This window comes from Monodelphis domestica, chromosome 1 (assembly GCF_027887165.1).
Source record: "Monodelphis domestica isolate mMonDom1 chromosome 1, mMonDom1.pri, whole genome shotgun sequence".
NCBI classification, from domain to species: Eukaryota; Metazoa; Chordata; class Mammalia; order Didelphimorphia; family Didelphidae; genus Monodelphis; species Monodelphis domestica.
Window position 1 is genome coordinate 721845499 of NC_077227.1, and position 15780 is coordinate 721861278.

General features: G+C 41.5%; 1 long non-coding RNA gene across 1 annotated transcript; it reads right to left on the reverse strand.

Moving 5' to 3' along the window:
• Nucleotides 1–754: 754 nt before the first annotated feature.
• LOC103095060 (uncharacterized) lies at nt 755–12019 on the reverse strand. Its single transcript, XR_008915397.1, has 3 exons — nt 11856–12019; nt 3144–3287; nt 755–2596 (listed from the first exon to the last, which is right to left on the reverse strand). It is a non-coding gene; the product is annotated as an uncharacterized LOC103095060 (long non-coding RNA).
• Nucleotides 12020–15780: the final 3761 nt, after the last annotated feature.

Sequence of the window (15780 nt, forward strand, 5' to 3'; positions counted from 1 at the left end):
ATAATCATTGACACTCTCTGTCAGCTAAGAAAATATAAAATGCAAGGCTTTCTCACCAAAAATGAGATCCATTTCCTCTTAAAATCTGGCCATGCTCCACTGTTAAGTAGAAGGCAAATGAATTGAACAGTAGTACAAATATGTAGATATCAATATCCCCAAAATTCTCAATAGCCCAATTAATTACAATAGCAAACAAACACACTTTCATATTTCACATAAATTGCTGTATGGCATTTTTAAAAGCCTATGAATTGATGGATATTTGTCACAAGTTTTTACAATCATAGCAAATATTTCAACCTTGGTAATAAACATATTTTCAAACAAAGTAAAACTCATGTTGGGTTAAGAATATAATCAAGAAATCTATATATCATTCTGGTAGAAGTAAAATAGTGAGCTGAAGAGTATAAATAAAGGGATGCTCCTTTTTTGGAGGCTTATAGGGATACAAATGCCCTGAAAGTAACCACCCAACTTCCATTCACATATTTAGAAATACAGGAAGGTTGGGAGTTATAAAATTTATTTCACTTCAGCTACTAGAATGGGCCTTACCTCATTGTAGGGGCAGGCAAAATAACCAGATATTGTTTAAAAAATTCCAAAAATCATATTTAAAAAACCTTAAAATCATTTGAGATGTTTAGCACATTAAATTTCCCAAAGGTTGTTATACAATTATAACCAGTTCTGAAGTCCAACTATCCTCAGCAAAATAGAAAAAAAAGCTGTTTTTTTTTTCCTATGGGCTTAATTACAATAATATTTGTTCAATAGTTATAGGGGAAAAGCAACGGAATTTTAAAACTCAGTACATTCAAAATAAATTCAATCAACCTTCAGTGTAACAGAATAATATTCAATCCAGTAATATATGAACTTAAAATCACAGTTAAACCTTAAACAAAACAATCAGGAAAAATGCAATAGAGTCAGAGATTTTTATAAACCACTGGAGTCTGAAATGCCTTAGAATATAGCCTTTAAGTCTCTTCAAAGTTCCTTAGGTGTGTTATCCATTTAAATGTCTATTGTCAGAAGGCAGAGTGGTAAGGGCTAAGCAATGGGGTCTGAGCGATCTGCTCAGGGCCACACAGCTGGGCAGTATCTGAGGCCAGATTTTAACCCAGGACCACATGTTTGTAGGCCTGGCTATCAGTTCGATGAGCCACCCATTTGCCCCTTCAAAGTTAAAGTTGAATCTTTGGGCTGAGTCTGCTCCCTGACAGGCAGGTGAAGTCAATGAAATTACCAGAAGAGTCAAAAGGTATCCTTTTAAACAGCCCATTGCTATTAAGTTTCTGTTTGAAAAAATCTGTTTCTTCTCCTCTCCCTTTTTCTCTCTCCCCTGCTCTGATACCTCCTCCTGCCCCAGTCCACGTGGAGGCCAGGCCGCCCACGTGGAACCAATACACCACCCCCCATTTTGTTACCCACCAAGGATCTGGGTTTGTTGGGCAGGCAGGTCACCAGGTGATTACAATTTTGGTTGAATCAGGTGGGCCAGGTGAGCGAGAGAAAGTCCGCTGGGCCGGGGCCAGAGCCAGACCTCAGACAAGCAGGGCCGAGCAGAGTGGGCAGCCGGGGTGGGGCCAGGAGAAGTGGCTGTCCCAAGCGGATGGCGGCAGGCAGGCAGGCAGGCAGGCAGGCAGGAGCTGACCAACAGCTTTGCTATGGTAAAAAAAAAGACAAGCAGTGCCGGGAGCTTGTGCACCAGGTGAGAGGCTGCAGAAGCAGGAGCAGGAGAGGGCTGCAGGCAGGAGCAGATCAAGATAGTTTTCTAAAAAGCATTTTGGACAGACGTGGCTTAAAAAAATTCTAGGCACTAGCTATAAAGATTAAATCAGAAGATTGAGAGGTTTTTTTTTGTCTCATACCTGGCTCGACAACTGTAAAGATTAAAATTTAGGGGAGACTGAGGCAGGTAGAAATTAGTTTCTCTCTGCAAGGAGTATTATATTTTATGAGGTTTATTGAAGATTAAGGATTTAAGAAAATACAGGGTAAGGAAAACATGCCTAGGCCAGAGTCCTAGACAAGACCTCACCTACATTATGGAAAGAGCCAAGTCTGCTCCAAAACAGAAATCCAAAAAGAGACCAAAAACCTTTGCCACCAGGTTAAATACCTTCTCGATCTAGGCCCACCTGAGAATTTCCGTGAGATTACAAAGCATTTTGGGGAAGTGGAGCAAAGGCTTGTGGGGATTGTAGTCCTGTATTCAAGTCTCTTTTTTTACACTAGGAGATACAACAAAAAGGGCATCCACGTAGGAAACACTAGTTAGGGGGATACATCCAGAGAAGGGGTGACTGACACCTCCAAAAATACAGGAATACTGAAGTTTTCTAGTGACAATCTTGATCCCTGTACTCCTGCAGGCCTTCTCCTCATTGTTCTCAGAGTCTCTACTAGACCTTGTTCAGCCAAATGCATATTGACTCCACTGGAAGAGGAGCCTCTCCCAGAAATTGCTCTCCTGGACCCTCAACCTCCAATTTCTGACTCAGCTGAAATCCTCTCTCTTGCTCAAGAGAAAACCAGCTGATGCCATGTCTTTCAACCTAAAGCCCATAGGTTTTCTCAGACACTGGAAGAAAGGCAATAATGAGAACAGGCAATGAGTTTCCTCTGGGACCTGCAAAAACTCTCCTTTCAGATCATACTCTATGATCCTTTCCAAGGATTCTGGGCCCCATTGCAGAGACTCACTCAGACAATCAGTCATCAGTGCTGACCTCATGTCTGAGAATGGGATAGACATACCCTTTGTTTCACCAGCACCCAGGAAAACAAAAAATTTATTTTCTAAATTTACTTATTTTTAAGTATTTTTCCAAAGTTACATGATTCCTGTTGTCTCTCTCCCTACTTCCTTCCCTGCTCCCGGAGCCATCAAGCAATTCCACTGGGTTGTACATGTGTTAGCACTTAATACCTATTTCCATGTTATCCATTTTTGTAATAGAGCAGTCCAAAAGTCACCTTAGCAAGAGATTCTCAGTGTGGCTGTCTCAGGCTCTCCTCTAAGACCTGCCAAGCTCAGCTAGAGACATTCATGGCATCCTTCTCTCCTTCCTTCTCCATTAAGGGGAGAATTAGCAAGGAAGAATTTAAAACTAAGCTCAGAAACCTACCAACTGGGATCTCCTGTCTCCTTTACCATCACCCCAGGCTCCTGAGTGGGTTAGAGCTCTCTCCACAGGCTTCAGACATCTGGTCTTCTCTCAGAGACACAGAGCAGACATTCTGTGGATCCATGATGGCCTCCTACAATCATGCTAGATCCGACAAGGAAACAAGGCAGAGATGCACAAAGTCTCAACAGCAAATATGTAAAATGAATCTCACAAGGCATGGCCACTGTCTGCAAGGGCGCTTAGCCTGGCATCTGGAGTCCCTGCACCGAGCCCTTTGACCCAGGGCTTCCTTTGCATATGTGTACCCAAGGGACCTTTCACGGGCACCACGCCAGATATAAATATCTCTCTGCCTCCATCTGTCTCACTCTCAACCCAGAGGTCTCTGCCTACACGTGTTGTGCTGACAGAATGATCCCTCGGGCCCATCTTCTCTGGCTACTGGTGCTCTGGGCACAGGGTAAGACATGCTAAAGGATGGGACAGGTTTCCAAGAGTCAGTGTTAATGGCTAATCATTGTGACCCTCCTCCGAAAGGAAGTAAGGTCTGAATAAGTATTCAGGAAGGAAGTTAGTCTTGGCCCCAGCACTGGCTGATCCAGGCTTACAAACACAGTCCACTTTGCAGACACCATAATGTCTCTCTGAAACAGGCAGTGGCTCACTTTTACAGCCAGTAAAGCTCATCTGGAGCTTCATCAGTTTAGAAACATCTTTTCTAATGTAAGATTTGACTGGGATGTCCACAGATTTCTATTTTTTTCCTTTCAGGTTCCCAAGGCAAGATTGTGATGACACAGTCTCCATCCTCTCTGTCTGCACGTCCAGGAGAGAGAGTCACCATAAACTGCAAGGCCAGTGAGAGTATTACAGACAGGGATGGTGACGACCCCTTATCCTGGTACCAACATAAATCTGGCCAAGCCCCCAGGCATCTCATCTACTGGGCTACCAACCTGGCATCTGGAGTGCCAGCCCGGTTCAGTGGCAGCAGGTCTGGGACAGATTTCACTCTCAGCATCAGCAGCATGAAGCCTGAGGATGCTGCAATCTATTACTGTCAGCAGGGTTATGATATACCTCCCACAGTGAAATATTCTCAAACAAAAATCTCTCAAGGCTCAGGCCAGATGAGCAGTGAAGCTCCAGCATCCCAGCTACTTCCCCTTCCTCAGATCCTGCTGTGAGGGCTGCTCAAATGCAGCCTCTCTACCTCTCTTTGGCATTCATTGAGTCTTCCTGGGCTGTCCAGTGTTCCCTGATAAGAGCCAAACCAGAAGAAAAGACTGGAGACATTCTGGCTCAGAAGCAATTTGGCTGTTCTCCCTGTGTAAATGCTCCTGGTCAGATTCTCTTGATTGAAGGAGAATCACAGGATCAGAGACATGGATCAAAGAAAGGACCTTACATGTCACTGAGTCCAATGCCCCCCCCCATCCAATTTTACACAGGAGGAAACTGAGGCTGCAAGTGACTTGGTCAGTCACACAATTACCAAGTATATGAGGTGATATTTCAACTCTTCTAACTCCAAACCCCCATACCCCATCCTCTTATCTACAGAGAGGAAGGTAGGAACTTGCTGAGCTTAGTGACTCCTTCCTCTGCTTTGGGGTTTCAGTCATCTCTTGAGAAATATTTCAAGGATAAAGATCTGTAATTAGGTTTATTCCTGTTCCCCTGCCACTTCTCACTGTTCTCATAATCTCTGCTCATCACTTTCACACATTTATTCTCCTTTGTAGCCCAGAGAAGTCAAGAAAAATAACTTCCTAACCAGCTCCAAGGCACCAAAGGTCCCTCTCTTTGAGAAGAGGTAAAGGGGCTCTCTTATATCCAGTCTCTCCCCTGTTTTCACACTATTCTGCCTAATTCAAGAGTTGGGGGAGGGGAGTCAGCTGGGTGGCTCAGTAGATTGAGAGGCAGGTCTAGAGACGGGAGCAGTTCAAATCTGGTCTCAGACACTTTCTAGCTGTCTGATCCTAGGCAAGTCACTTAAGCCCCATTGCCTAACCCTTACCACTTTTCTGCCTTGGAACCAATACATAGTGTTGAATCTAAGATAGAATGTAAGGGTTTTTTAAAAAAAGAGTGGTATGCTGTCCTTGAGGAAAAGTCTGAATTCAGAGGACTCTAAGGGGCCAGATTCTCAGGAAAGATACTTTTTACACTGGAGTCTGATGGGAATCTTTAGGGTGATGATAAACCTAGATAGGTCCTTTCCTGTGCTAAAGACTGTCTTACCATGGGTGTACTCAACGTTCCTGGGTCCAGAACAAGAAAAGTAGCTGGTGTGAAGTCGCTCAGATGAGACCAAGATCAGGAATGGTGTTCAGAGACATAAATGCTTTCAAATCACAGGGTCCAGATATGCTGGATTTTAGCATTTTTTCTTCCAGAATTGCCCTCACTGTTCTGAGCTGACACAGTATTACCCCAGTGTCCAGGGTTTCTCTGATCTTGGACAGTTAGGTGTCCTGGGCAGATGCTTATTTCTCCCTTGAGAAAAATTGAGACCCTGCACTGAGATCTAATGCTGGGATTGCTCTGAACTCACAAGCCTGCCCTATTCAAGAACACAAAAGCCTCACTTGGAAGGGGAGAGTGGGTATGAGTATTTATATATCACCTATTCTGTGCCAGGTGATGCGCTTTACTGAGATCTCATTTTATCCTCACAACAACCCTGAGATGTAGATGGTACTATTGTCCTTATTTTACAGATGAGGAAACTGAGGTAGGCAAAGGTTAAATGATTTAGCCAAGGTAACACAGCTAATGAGTGTCAGAAGAATGATATGAACTCAAGTTTTCCTGATTCCAAGTTCAAAGGCTTATTGTAGGAATGGATGTAAATGGAGAGGAGAGAGAGAACATGGAAGAGGAGTGAAGACTGAAAGACTGAGAGTCAGAATACACAGAAGGGATGCTGGAAAGGTTTTCAACTCACTTGGGAGCTGATTCGTGAACTCTAAAAGAGTGAGGGGGGGATCCTGAATTCTGGTGTGGAAAATATCACCTCATCTCATAGCCTGAAGTGTCCCAAAGTGATTGCAGTAACTGGTGTAAATCAATCATCTCAAAATCTTCTTGTGAACCTTTGATGGTCAGACAAGACTTTTGAGATTGACCCAAGAAGGATTTATCCTAGGAGGGCAGTCTGTGTGTCTGACCAGACAATCAGCTGTCTCTGCTACCTCTCAAGACTCAAACATATTTAGGAGCTTAGTTATATTAGATATAGATTAGAGGAAAGAATTTCCTTTGGACAGATCCTGGCTGATGGCCGCAGCTGAGGACTCAAGATCAATCTGATGAGATTAGTTTAGGGATATCCTGAATACCTCTTTCCTATACCTTTCTCTTACTTATCTAAGTAATAAACCACTGTTAATTCGTATGAAATGCAGTAAGGTAAGTCTTTGAAATATACCAGACAAATAGAGGGTGATAAGGTTCTATAGGGTGTGTAAAGATTAACATTTATGGGAGACTGGGGAGACTGAGGCATCTGAGGCAGGTAGAAATTAGTTTCTCTCTGCAAGTAGTATTATATTTTTTTAGAGGTTTATTCAAGATTAAGGATTAAAGAAAATACAGGATAAGAAACACGTGTCCAGGCCATAGAGTGGCCTAGACACAACCTCACCTACATTATGAAAAAAAGCCACGCCTGCCTCAAAATGGAAGTCCAAGAGCGAAGAGAGAGACCCTTCAAAAGCCTTTGAATCAGCTTAAATACCTTTTCGATCTAGGCCCAGGTGAGATTACAAGGCATCCTGGGGAAGTGGAGCAAAGGCTCATGGGGATTATAGTCCTGTATTTGAGTCTATTTTTTACAGGTGTCAGTTCTAAGAAACTTTGGTTAAGCCAAATTCGAGGTCAACTGCCATTGCTGACAACTTGACAGGCTGGTATCAGAAAGGACATCTAGGGGTGCCTGGCATTTCGCTAAGCCCAGGCAAAACCGTCTATTCTTTACCGCTTAATTGTCTCAATCTGAATACTGGATCCTGTCTCTCCCTGAACTGAGTTTACATCACAGGGACATACCCTTGAGACTCTCTGGTTAAGAACAGAGACAACCCTGCTAGGTCTAAACATCAACAAGCTGCCACAGGCAAAGTCCACCCTTGCCCGAGACTTCAGGGTATCCCAACTGGTGGTGAATGATCAGTCAACAAAAATAACAAACAGAAGACAGTTTAATCATAACAGCCATAGAATTGCTTTGCATCTGACAGCTGCTCTGCTTTCCCGATGTCTGATCTTTATTTTTATACCCATTCTCGTGGCATGCAGATACACAAAATCAAAATCAAAGAGAGATAATTGGAAAAGTGATACATCAACTTTTAACACATCATTTGATTAACATTCTATATTCTTGTATTCTTGTATACTCTATATTATTGTGATTACAGACAGAATAAAGGTTGCACACAAGATACATCATTTTGTCACAGATGGCTTAATTTTTTCATTACCCTGTGAGAAGTTTTGAGCTTACAAACAGTTGCCATTAAGGAATTCAAGTCCCTTGACCCAAATGAACTGCATCCTCCTGTCCTAAAAGAACTGGCTGGCCAATACGACTTCTTTACCACTGTCCTTGAGATCATAGAAAACAGAAGAAGTTCTATGAGATTAGAGAAGGGCAAAGGTCCTGATTTTTTTTTAAAGAGAGGACAACAGTCTCCAAGCCCTAGTCAAGAGAGCTTGATCATATTCCTAGGGAAATTCTAGACTAGATCATTAAATAGAGGGCAGACCATAATCTAGAAAGGAAAGTGATTACAAAGAGCCATCCAAAGTTTAATCAATAAGAGGTCTTATCAAACTAACCTCATTTTTTGGCAGAATTATTAGAATCTTAGACAGATAGAGTTTATCAAGACTATTTGAACACCTTAGTATTTCAGATTATATTTGTGGAGAAGATGGGGGACATGGATACAATGATATGATTAGGATTTAGAAAAGGTTAGAGGGTAGATTCAAAGAATGGTTGTAGATGCTGTCAGTGTGGCAGAAGTTCTCCAGAGGAGTGCCCTGCAGATTCAAACTTGGCATATAACTGTTCAACATTTTTATCAGAGATTTTGACCAATGAACAAATGGAGTAGAAGCAAGGCAAGGCTGACCAGGCTGGCCTGATGCCTGAAGTTAATCATTATTAGAATAAAATGAAACACACAGAAAATCTGGCAGTTAGCAGAAGGATCTTTTACTTAAGCCATAGCCAGGGAAGAATATTCAACAAGGACAATATGTTGATTCAACAGAAAGTAGCTCCCCTGCTTCTTTGTTGCCCATGGTGGTCAACCAATCATACATCAGGATGCCAGTGGAGATCTTTATGGCTTTTTTTAAGTGACATCACTAGGAAGCCACTAGAACCTTAGACTCCTGAGCCAATTTAACCTCAAAGATAGTTTTAATACTTCTGAAGGTAAAATTATCCTGACCTACATGTGAGATTTGAAAAGGAAAATCAAAATCAACAAGGTACCACAAGATTGCTCCCATCTGTGGTAGAGGGGGGAGAGAGAGAGAGAGAGAGAGAGAGAGAGAGAGAGAGAGAGAGAGAGAGAGAGAGAGAGAGAGAGAGAGAGAGAGAGAGTGAGAGAGAGAGAGAGAGAGAGAGAGAGAGAGAGAGAGAGAGAGAGAAAGAGAGAGAGGGAGGAAGGGAGGGAGAGAGAGAGAGAGAGAGAGAGAGAGAGAGAGAGAGAGAGAGAGAGAGAGAGAGAGAGATGAGAGAAGAGAGAGAGAGAGAGAGAGAGAAGAGAGAGAGAGAGAGAGAGAGAACACTTGTAAGCCAAGATGCAAGAACCAAGGCTGGGAACATGTCTGTCAATCAAGAAGAAGGAGTTCCCAAACAGAATGTTTCCAGGAGTTGGCAGTGAGCTGACCAGGGGGAGGGGATCTTGGAGATACTTTCTCTGGAAGTTGAAGCTGGTTGAAAGTCCCTTGGGGGGCTGACTTAGTTTTGTTGTTCTCTGATCAAGGGGAAAACCTCTGTTCTCTCTGAGATTTGACTGATCAAGAGTTGGAGGAAAGCCAGGCTGAAGGAAAGACCTTTGAACTTTGTTTCTCTCTGGGGTTAAGCTAAGAGACCTTGCTGACTTTGTGAAGAAGAAAGAAGAGTTTAAAACAGCTGTTGTCTTCCATCTCTCTAATTGTCCTTAGAGTCACAGTTTGTGACTGGACTACTTTCTCAAACACTCAGTCTTAGATTAGGGACATCCTCATCCCTCTAACCTCAGTTTCCCATCCTGTTTATCCCAATAAACCCCTTGACTTGAAAAAGGAAAAGAAAAGAGTATCTTTATAGTTCACTCAGAGGGGAGGGAAGAAGCCCAAAGGCTTCAAGAAGAATTAGGAAGAGAGGGTGGCAGGAAGAAGACAGTTGGAGAAGGAAGGGAGTAAAAGGGAGGAAGAGATTAGAAAAATATACTGATCCATCAGCCATGAGTAAGGATCAGTAGGTAGAACCCCACAGCATTCTCCAAAGCAGTTCCGCCTGTGTGGCAGCATCCCTGTACTAGCCATCCCTCTGAATTTCTCGTTCCTATCTCCTTTACAACCAAGCAGTTTCAGATTCCTGTAGCAGCTACTCTAGTCACAAGCCAGCCAGAGCATAATAGTCATTTACAGCAAGAAGAAACAGTTTCCCCCCTCAGTTTACCTTCTCTATTTCACATCACAGATGGCCCACTCACCAAATATGCAGATGACCTAAAGTTAAGGGGATAGCCAATACCTTGGTGGGGTAGTGTTGTAAAAAATGGAGATTTTGAACCCTAGAATTCAATCCCCAGAAGTCCTTGGTATTTCCCAGAATTCTCTATAATCTCCACCAGAATCTCCACGTTGGTGGGATCACAATTGGTATTTAGCTGGCAGTAATACCTCCCATGCACTCTCTTCTCTTCCATTGCAATGATGTAGCAAGTATAGTGGTAAACTAAGTATGGGGATTTTGAATGGGTTAATCAGCCATGGACATGTGGTTTTTATTTTGTATCTTCTTTATTCCTTGACTTTTAATAATCCTTAATAAACTTCATAAAATATAATATTTTATTATTAGAGAAATAATTTAATTTTTACAGTGTCAGAATCCAAAAAGACTTTAGATTAAAGGAGAGGTTACTATGAAAATACCTTTTTTAAAATGTCCCAGGTACTAAGTAAGACTGGTTTAAATATTTTAAAATGCAATAACACTTTATTTTTAAATGTAAAAACCATTCTTAACTTGTGGTGCCTACAAAAACTGGATGGCTGGATATAGCCCAGGGTGAGACTTCACCTACCTCAAGTCTAAAACATTATACTGAATCAGGTTGAAAAGATAAAAATATAAAATCTTAAACTTGGGTACAAAAAAAAGCATCTTCTCAAGTTCGAGAAGAAGGAGCCTGGCTAGCCATCAGCTGTTCTGCAAAAGATACTGTTGTCTTATTGGGCTGTATATTCCATATGAGCCAGCAAGATGAAATGACAGACAAAAAAGCAACTGTGATCCTGGACTTCATTAAGAGAAGCGTTGCTTCTGGGAATAGGGACATAACAGACCCACTGTACTCTATCAGTGTCAAGACTGAAGGAACTCAAGTCCGTTTTATATAAGTATTAGTCAAAGAAGAGACATAATAACTCTATTTTAAGTACTGGAAAGATTATCAGGTGGAAGAGAGATTAGATTGGTTCTATATAGCCCCACAGGGTTAGCTGTTACAAAGTGGCAAATTTAGTCCTTTTTTTCCTTTTAAAAATCCTTACTTTATGCCTCAGAATCAATACTGAGTATCAATCCCAAAATAGAACAGTAAGGTCTAAGCAATGGGGTTTAAGTGACTTATCCAGGGTCACTCAGCTAGGAAGAACCCAGGAACTCTAGTCTCTGGGGAATCTGACACTGAGCCACCTGGATCTGTAAAAAGCATTTAAATATTTTGTTTATTTTGCCCTAAATCAGAATCCATCTCTGCCCCATCTGAGTGGGATGATACTGGATTCTAAGTTTATATTTTAGTATTGTTCTATCTCAGGCAGGTAACCTCCTTACTAAGATAATTATCCTTGGTGTAATGGCTATTGATTGACAGTTCACAGGGAAGTGATCTGGCGTCTTGGAGGGACCAGATTGGAGAGATTTCATAAGGGGCACACCAACACACACACACACACACACACACACACACACACACACACACACACACACACACACACACACACACGAGTCTGAGAGTAATTGACAGCAGGACACGTCGCCGCTTGACTAAAGTCTTGAGCGCCCCTTCTCCCCCGTTCCTCCTCCCCACACACACACATATTTGCCAGCATACGTGCAGACACTCCCTCTAGTGGCCTGCGGACCTGGGTAGGAGTCTGTATCCTGTGGTGCATCTTTGAGGACCTAAAAGCCGGGCGCCACTCTGTCCCGATGCAGCTGATACCGGACTCAACCAGCAGATACTGCGTAGGAATTTGGGAGAACTGACGCTTTGGAACCTGTAGCCCACCCTGAAAGCCCCTGCGCCCACTCTTCTCAGAGCCCCAGGTGGTGTAAGGAACTGTGTGCCCCTTTGGTAGACAACACACCAGGATAGCCGGTTGGGGCCGAAATGACCCAACTAGAAAGTGCCTGAACTCAGGTCTTCCTGACTCCAGGTGCTGCGCCCATCCCACCTGGCCACTCACCTAGGTGTAGGTAATCAGTCTGAGAGAAGCCCGTAGGGCAGAGGGCAGCAGCATAAGCTTATTTATCAGACTCTCAGCCCAAGCAGTTCGACACTGATCCAAATGAGCGGGTTTGGACCCTTTCAGGATTAAACCTGCGTGCCTGGGGCACCTTCTGCGAGGAATGGGCCTCTGGACTACATTTCCCAGAATGTCTCGCGACAATACGTAATCAATTTCCCACAATTCATTTTCTGGAGGATTAGATTTATTATGTCCCTTCTCAAGGATCCTCTTACAGAGTCCAAAGGATTTCGGGAATTGTAGGGCTGGCTTACTTTGTGCTTGTGTAGTTCAGATCCCTCCCCATCTGCTGGAGTCAGCAGGCCTCCACTTGGACTTGACCTCAAAGTGAAGCTGCAACCCGGGTTAGAGTTGAGAGATGGGGAGGGGCTTGGGGCTCTGAGCATTTCAACATTTCTTCATTTTTTCACAAAGATATCTTGAGAGAAAACTGGAAACCAATGCCTACAAGATACTCTCATCCTTTCCATTCCTTTTTTTTGGAAACTTTCATTCAGAAAGAAAATGAAGTTAGTTTGTATGATCATTTCTTATTGAACATATGCTGGATTTAGGGAAATAAATTTCTTCTCTAAGTAACCAGAAATCATCTGATCATGGGTTCCCAAGTTTTGCCTGCTATGGGCTTCAAACTGACAAGTCTGCACTTTCCACAATTAGTCTATTTCTCCTTTCTAAAAGTATTTATGTGTTTCTCAATTTAACCATAACTTTTTAATTAATTTTTTCTTTGGGGCCTTTCTTAAATATGCCTTTGATCTCTTCAATTGGTTTTATAAACTAAATTGAACGCAATCTCTTCTCACAGATGCACCATTCCCTCTTAATATCCTACCTCAAGTTCCTAGAATTTATTTTTCTCTTTTTACCATTTCCTTTTCAAGCCCATAACTTATTGTCATTTTTATTCCTTTCTTCTTCTTGGCTATTCTGAAATCTAATATTTCATTTGAGGCTTCACACACACATGGTCTTTATTCTCTTCTTGACGTTCATAGAAAACAAAGGCCTTTCTCTCTTTTTGATTCAGTTCCTATATTAGTGCTATAATTTAGGTGGTCATCCTCTCCTCTCTTCTCTATTGGTTTTGTATGATTTTGTTTTTGAGGGGCTTTGGGGGGAAGAAATTTAAGTAACAGAAATATTAATTCATGAAGGAGGCAACATACTTATAGTGGAAGTCATTATTGTTATGTGGTACTTCTCTTAGAGGAAAAATGCCTCTAGTTGAATTTGGTACCTGTGAGTCAGTTTGACTAGAAAGAGTTGCTTTAGAAGGATGAGATTTCCTTGGGGCTGGTGAAGGAGAAGGGTAGGAGAAGGAACAGGAGAAACTGGGATTTCAGAAGTTAGGATTTCAGGAGAAGGGTCTTGGGAAATAAGTTCAACCAAGATTTACAGACCACAAGAGAAGCTGTCCAGTGGCTGAGCTATAGGAGAGGTGGTTTCCATCTCTTTTTTGGGGGAAAGAATTTCCTCATTTAGAGATTCAGAAGCAGGTTTATAAGGGTCAGACATATTTTTGGTGGTGTCAATATTTGCCAATTGATCCTGTAAGAAGCATTTAAAATTATCCAATTCATTTTGCATGTTTTCCTGAATTTTAGCTTCAAATTTTTTCAAGGTAGCATTTCTTGTCACAATATTTAGGAGTATAAAAATGAAATTATCTAAGAACATAAGAAATGGGAGGTATTCTGGAATCTTTAATGTCCCTATTTTAGCAAACATCATATAAATTTCATAGAATGTAGTATTTATTCATTTTTATTTTTTTTAACTATTTACAATTTTGGTTTTAGTCAGTAGATGTCACTACTAGCTAGGGGTTAAAGTCAGGGGATGAAAAAAGATTTGGGTGTAATGTACTTTTTTAAAAAAAAACATTATTTTATTTGGTCATTTTCATACGTTATTCATTAGAAACAAATTCATTGGAGATCATTTTCTTTTCCTCCCCCCTCCTCCCTCCACACCTCCCCTAGCCAATAAGAGATTCCACTGGGTATCACATGTGTCCTTGCTCCTAACCTATTTCCTTGTTGGTATTTGCATTAGGGTGCTCATTTAGCATTTCTCCTCAATCATATCCCCTCCACCCCTGTAGTCAAACAGTTGCTTTTCCTTGGTGTTTTTACTCCCACAGTTTGTCCTCTGCTTGAGGATAGTGCTTTTTCTCATAGGTCCCTGCAGATTGTTCAGGGACATTGCATTGCCATTAATGGAGAAGTCCATTACGTTTGATTGTACCACAGTGTATCAGTCTCTATGTACAATGTTCTCCTAGTTCTGCTACTCTCACTCTGTATCACTTCCTGGAGGTCGTTCCAGTCTCCATGGAATTCCTCCACTTTATTATTCCTTTTAGCACAATAGTATTCCATCACCAACATGTACCACAATTTGTTCAGCCATTCCCCAATTGAAGGGCATCCCCTCATTTTCCAATTTTTGGCCACCACAAAGAGTGCAGCTATGAATATTCTTGTACAAGTCTTTTTCCTTATTATCTCTTTGGGGTACAAACCCAGCAGTGCTATGGCTGGATCAAAGGGCAGACAGTCTTTTATCGCCCTTTGGGCATAGTTCCAGATTGCCCTCCAGAATGGTTGGATCAATTCACAACTCCACCAGCAATGCATTAATGTTCCCACTTTGCCACATTCCCTCCAACATTCATTACTTTCCTTTGCTGTCATGTTGGCCAATCTGCTAGATGTGAGGTGATACCCCAGAGTTGTTTTGATTTGCATCTCTCTGATTATAAGAGATTTAGAACACTTTTTCATGTGCTTATTAATAGTTTTGATTTCTTTGGCTGAGAACTACCTGTTCATGTCCCTTGCCCATTTTTCAATTGGAGAATGGCTTGATTTTTTGTACAACTGGTTTAGCTCTTTATAAATTTAAGTAATTAGACCTTTGTCAGAGGTTTTTGTTATGAAGGTTGTTTCCCAATTTGTTGCCTCCCTTCTAATTTTAGTTACATTGGTTTAGTTTGTACAAAAACTTTTTAATTTGATGTAGTCAAAATTATTTATTTTACATTTTGTGATTCTTTCTAAGTCTTGCTTGGTTTTAAAATCTTTCCCTTCCCAAAGGTCTGACATGTCTACTATTCTGTGTTCACCTAATTTACTTATAGTTTCCTTCTTTATGTTCAGGTCATTCACCCATTCTGAGTTTATCTTGGTGTAGGGTGTGAGGTGTTGATCCAAACCTAATCTCTCCGACACTGTCTTCCAATTTTCCCAGCAATTTTTATCAAATAGTGGAGTTTTGTCCCAAAATCTGGGGTCTTTGGGTTTGTCATAGACTGTCTGGCTGAGGTAATTTACCCCAAGTCTATTTCACTGATCTTCCTTTCTGTCTCTTAGCCAGTACCAAATTGTTTTGATGACCACTGCTTTGTAATATAGTTTGAGATCTAGGACTGCAAGGCCACCTTCCTTTGTATTTTTTTTTTCATTATTTCCCTGGATATCCTTGATCCTTTGTTCTTCCAAATGAACTTTGTTATGGTTTTCTCTAATTCGGTAAAAAAGTTTTTTGGAAGTTCAATGGGTATGGCACTAAATAGATAAGTTTGGGTAGGGTGGTCATTTTTATTATGTTAGCTTGTCCCACCCATGAGCAATCAATGTTTTTCCAATTGTTTAGATCTAGTTTTAATTGTGTGGAGAGTGTTTTGTAGTTGTGTTCATATAGTTCCTGTGTTTGTCTCAGCAGATAGATTCCTAAGTATTTTATATTGTCTCGGGTGACTTTAAATGGAATTTCTCTTTCTAATTCTTGCTGCTGAACTGGGTTGGAGATATATAGAAATACTGATGACTTATGTGGGTTTATTTTGTATCCTGCA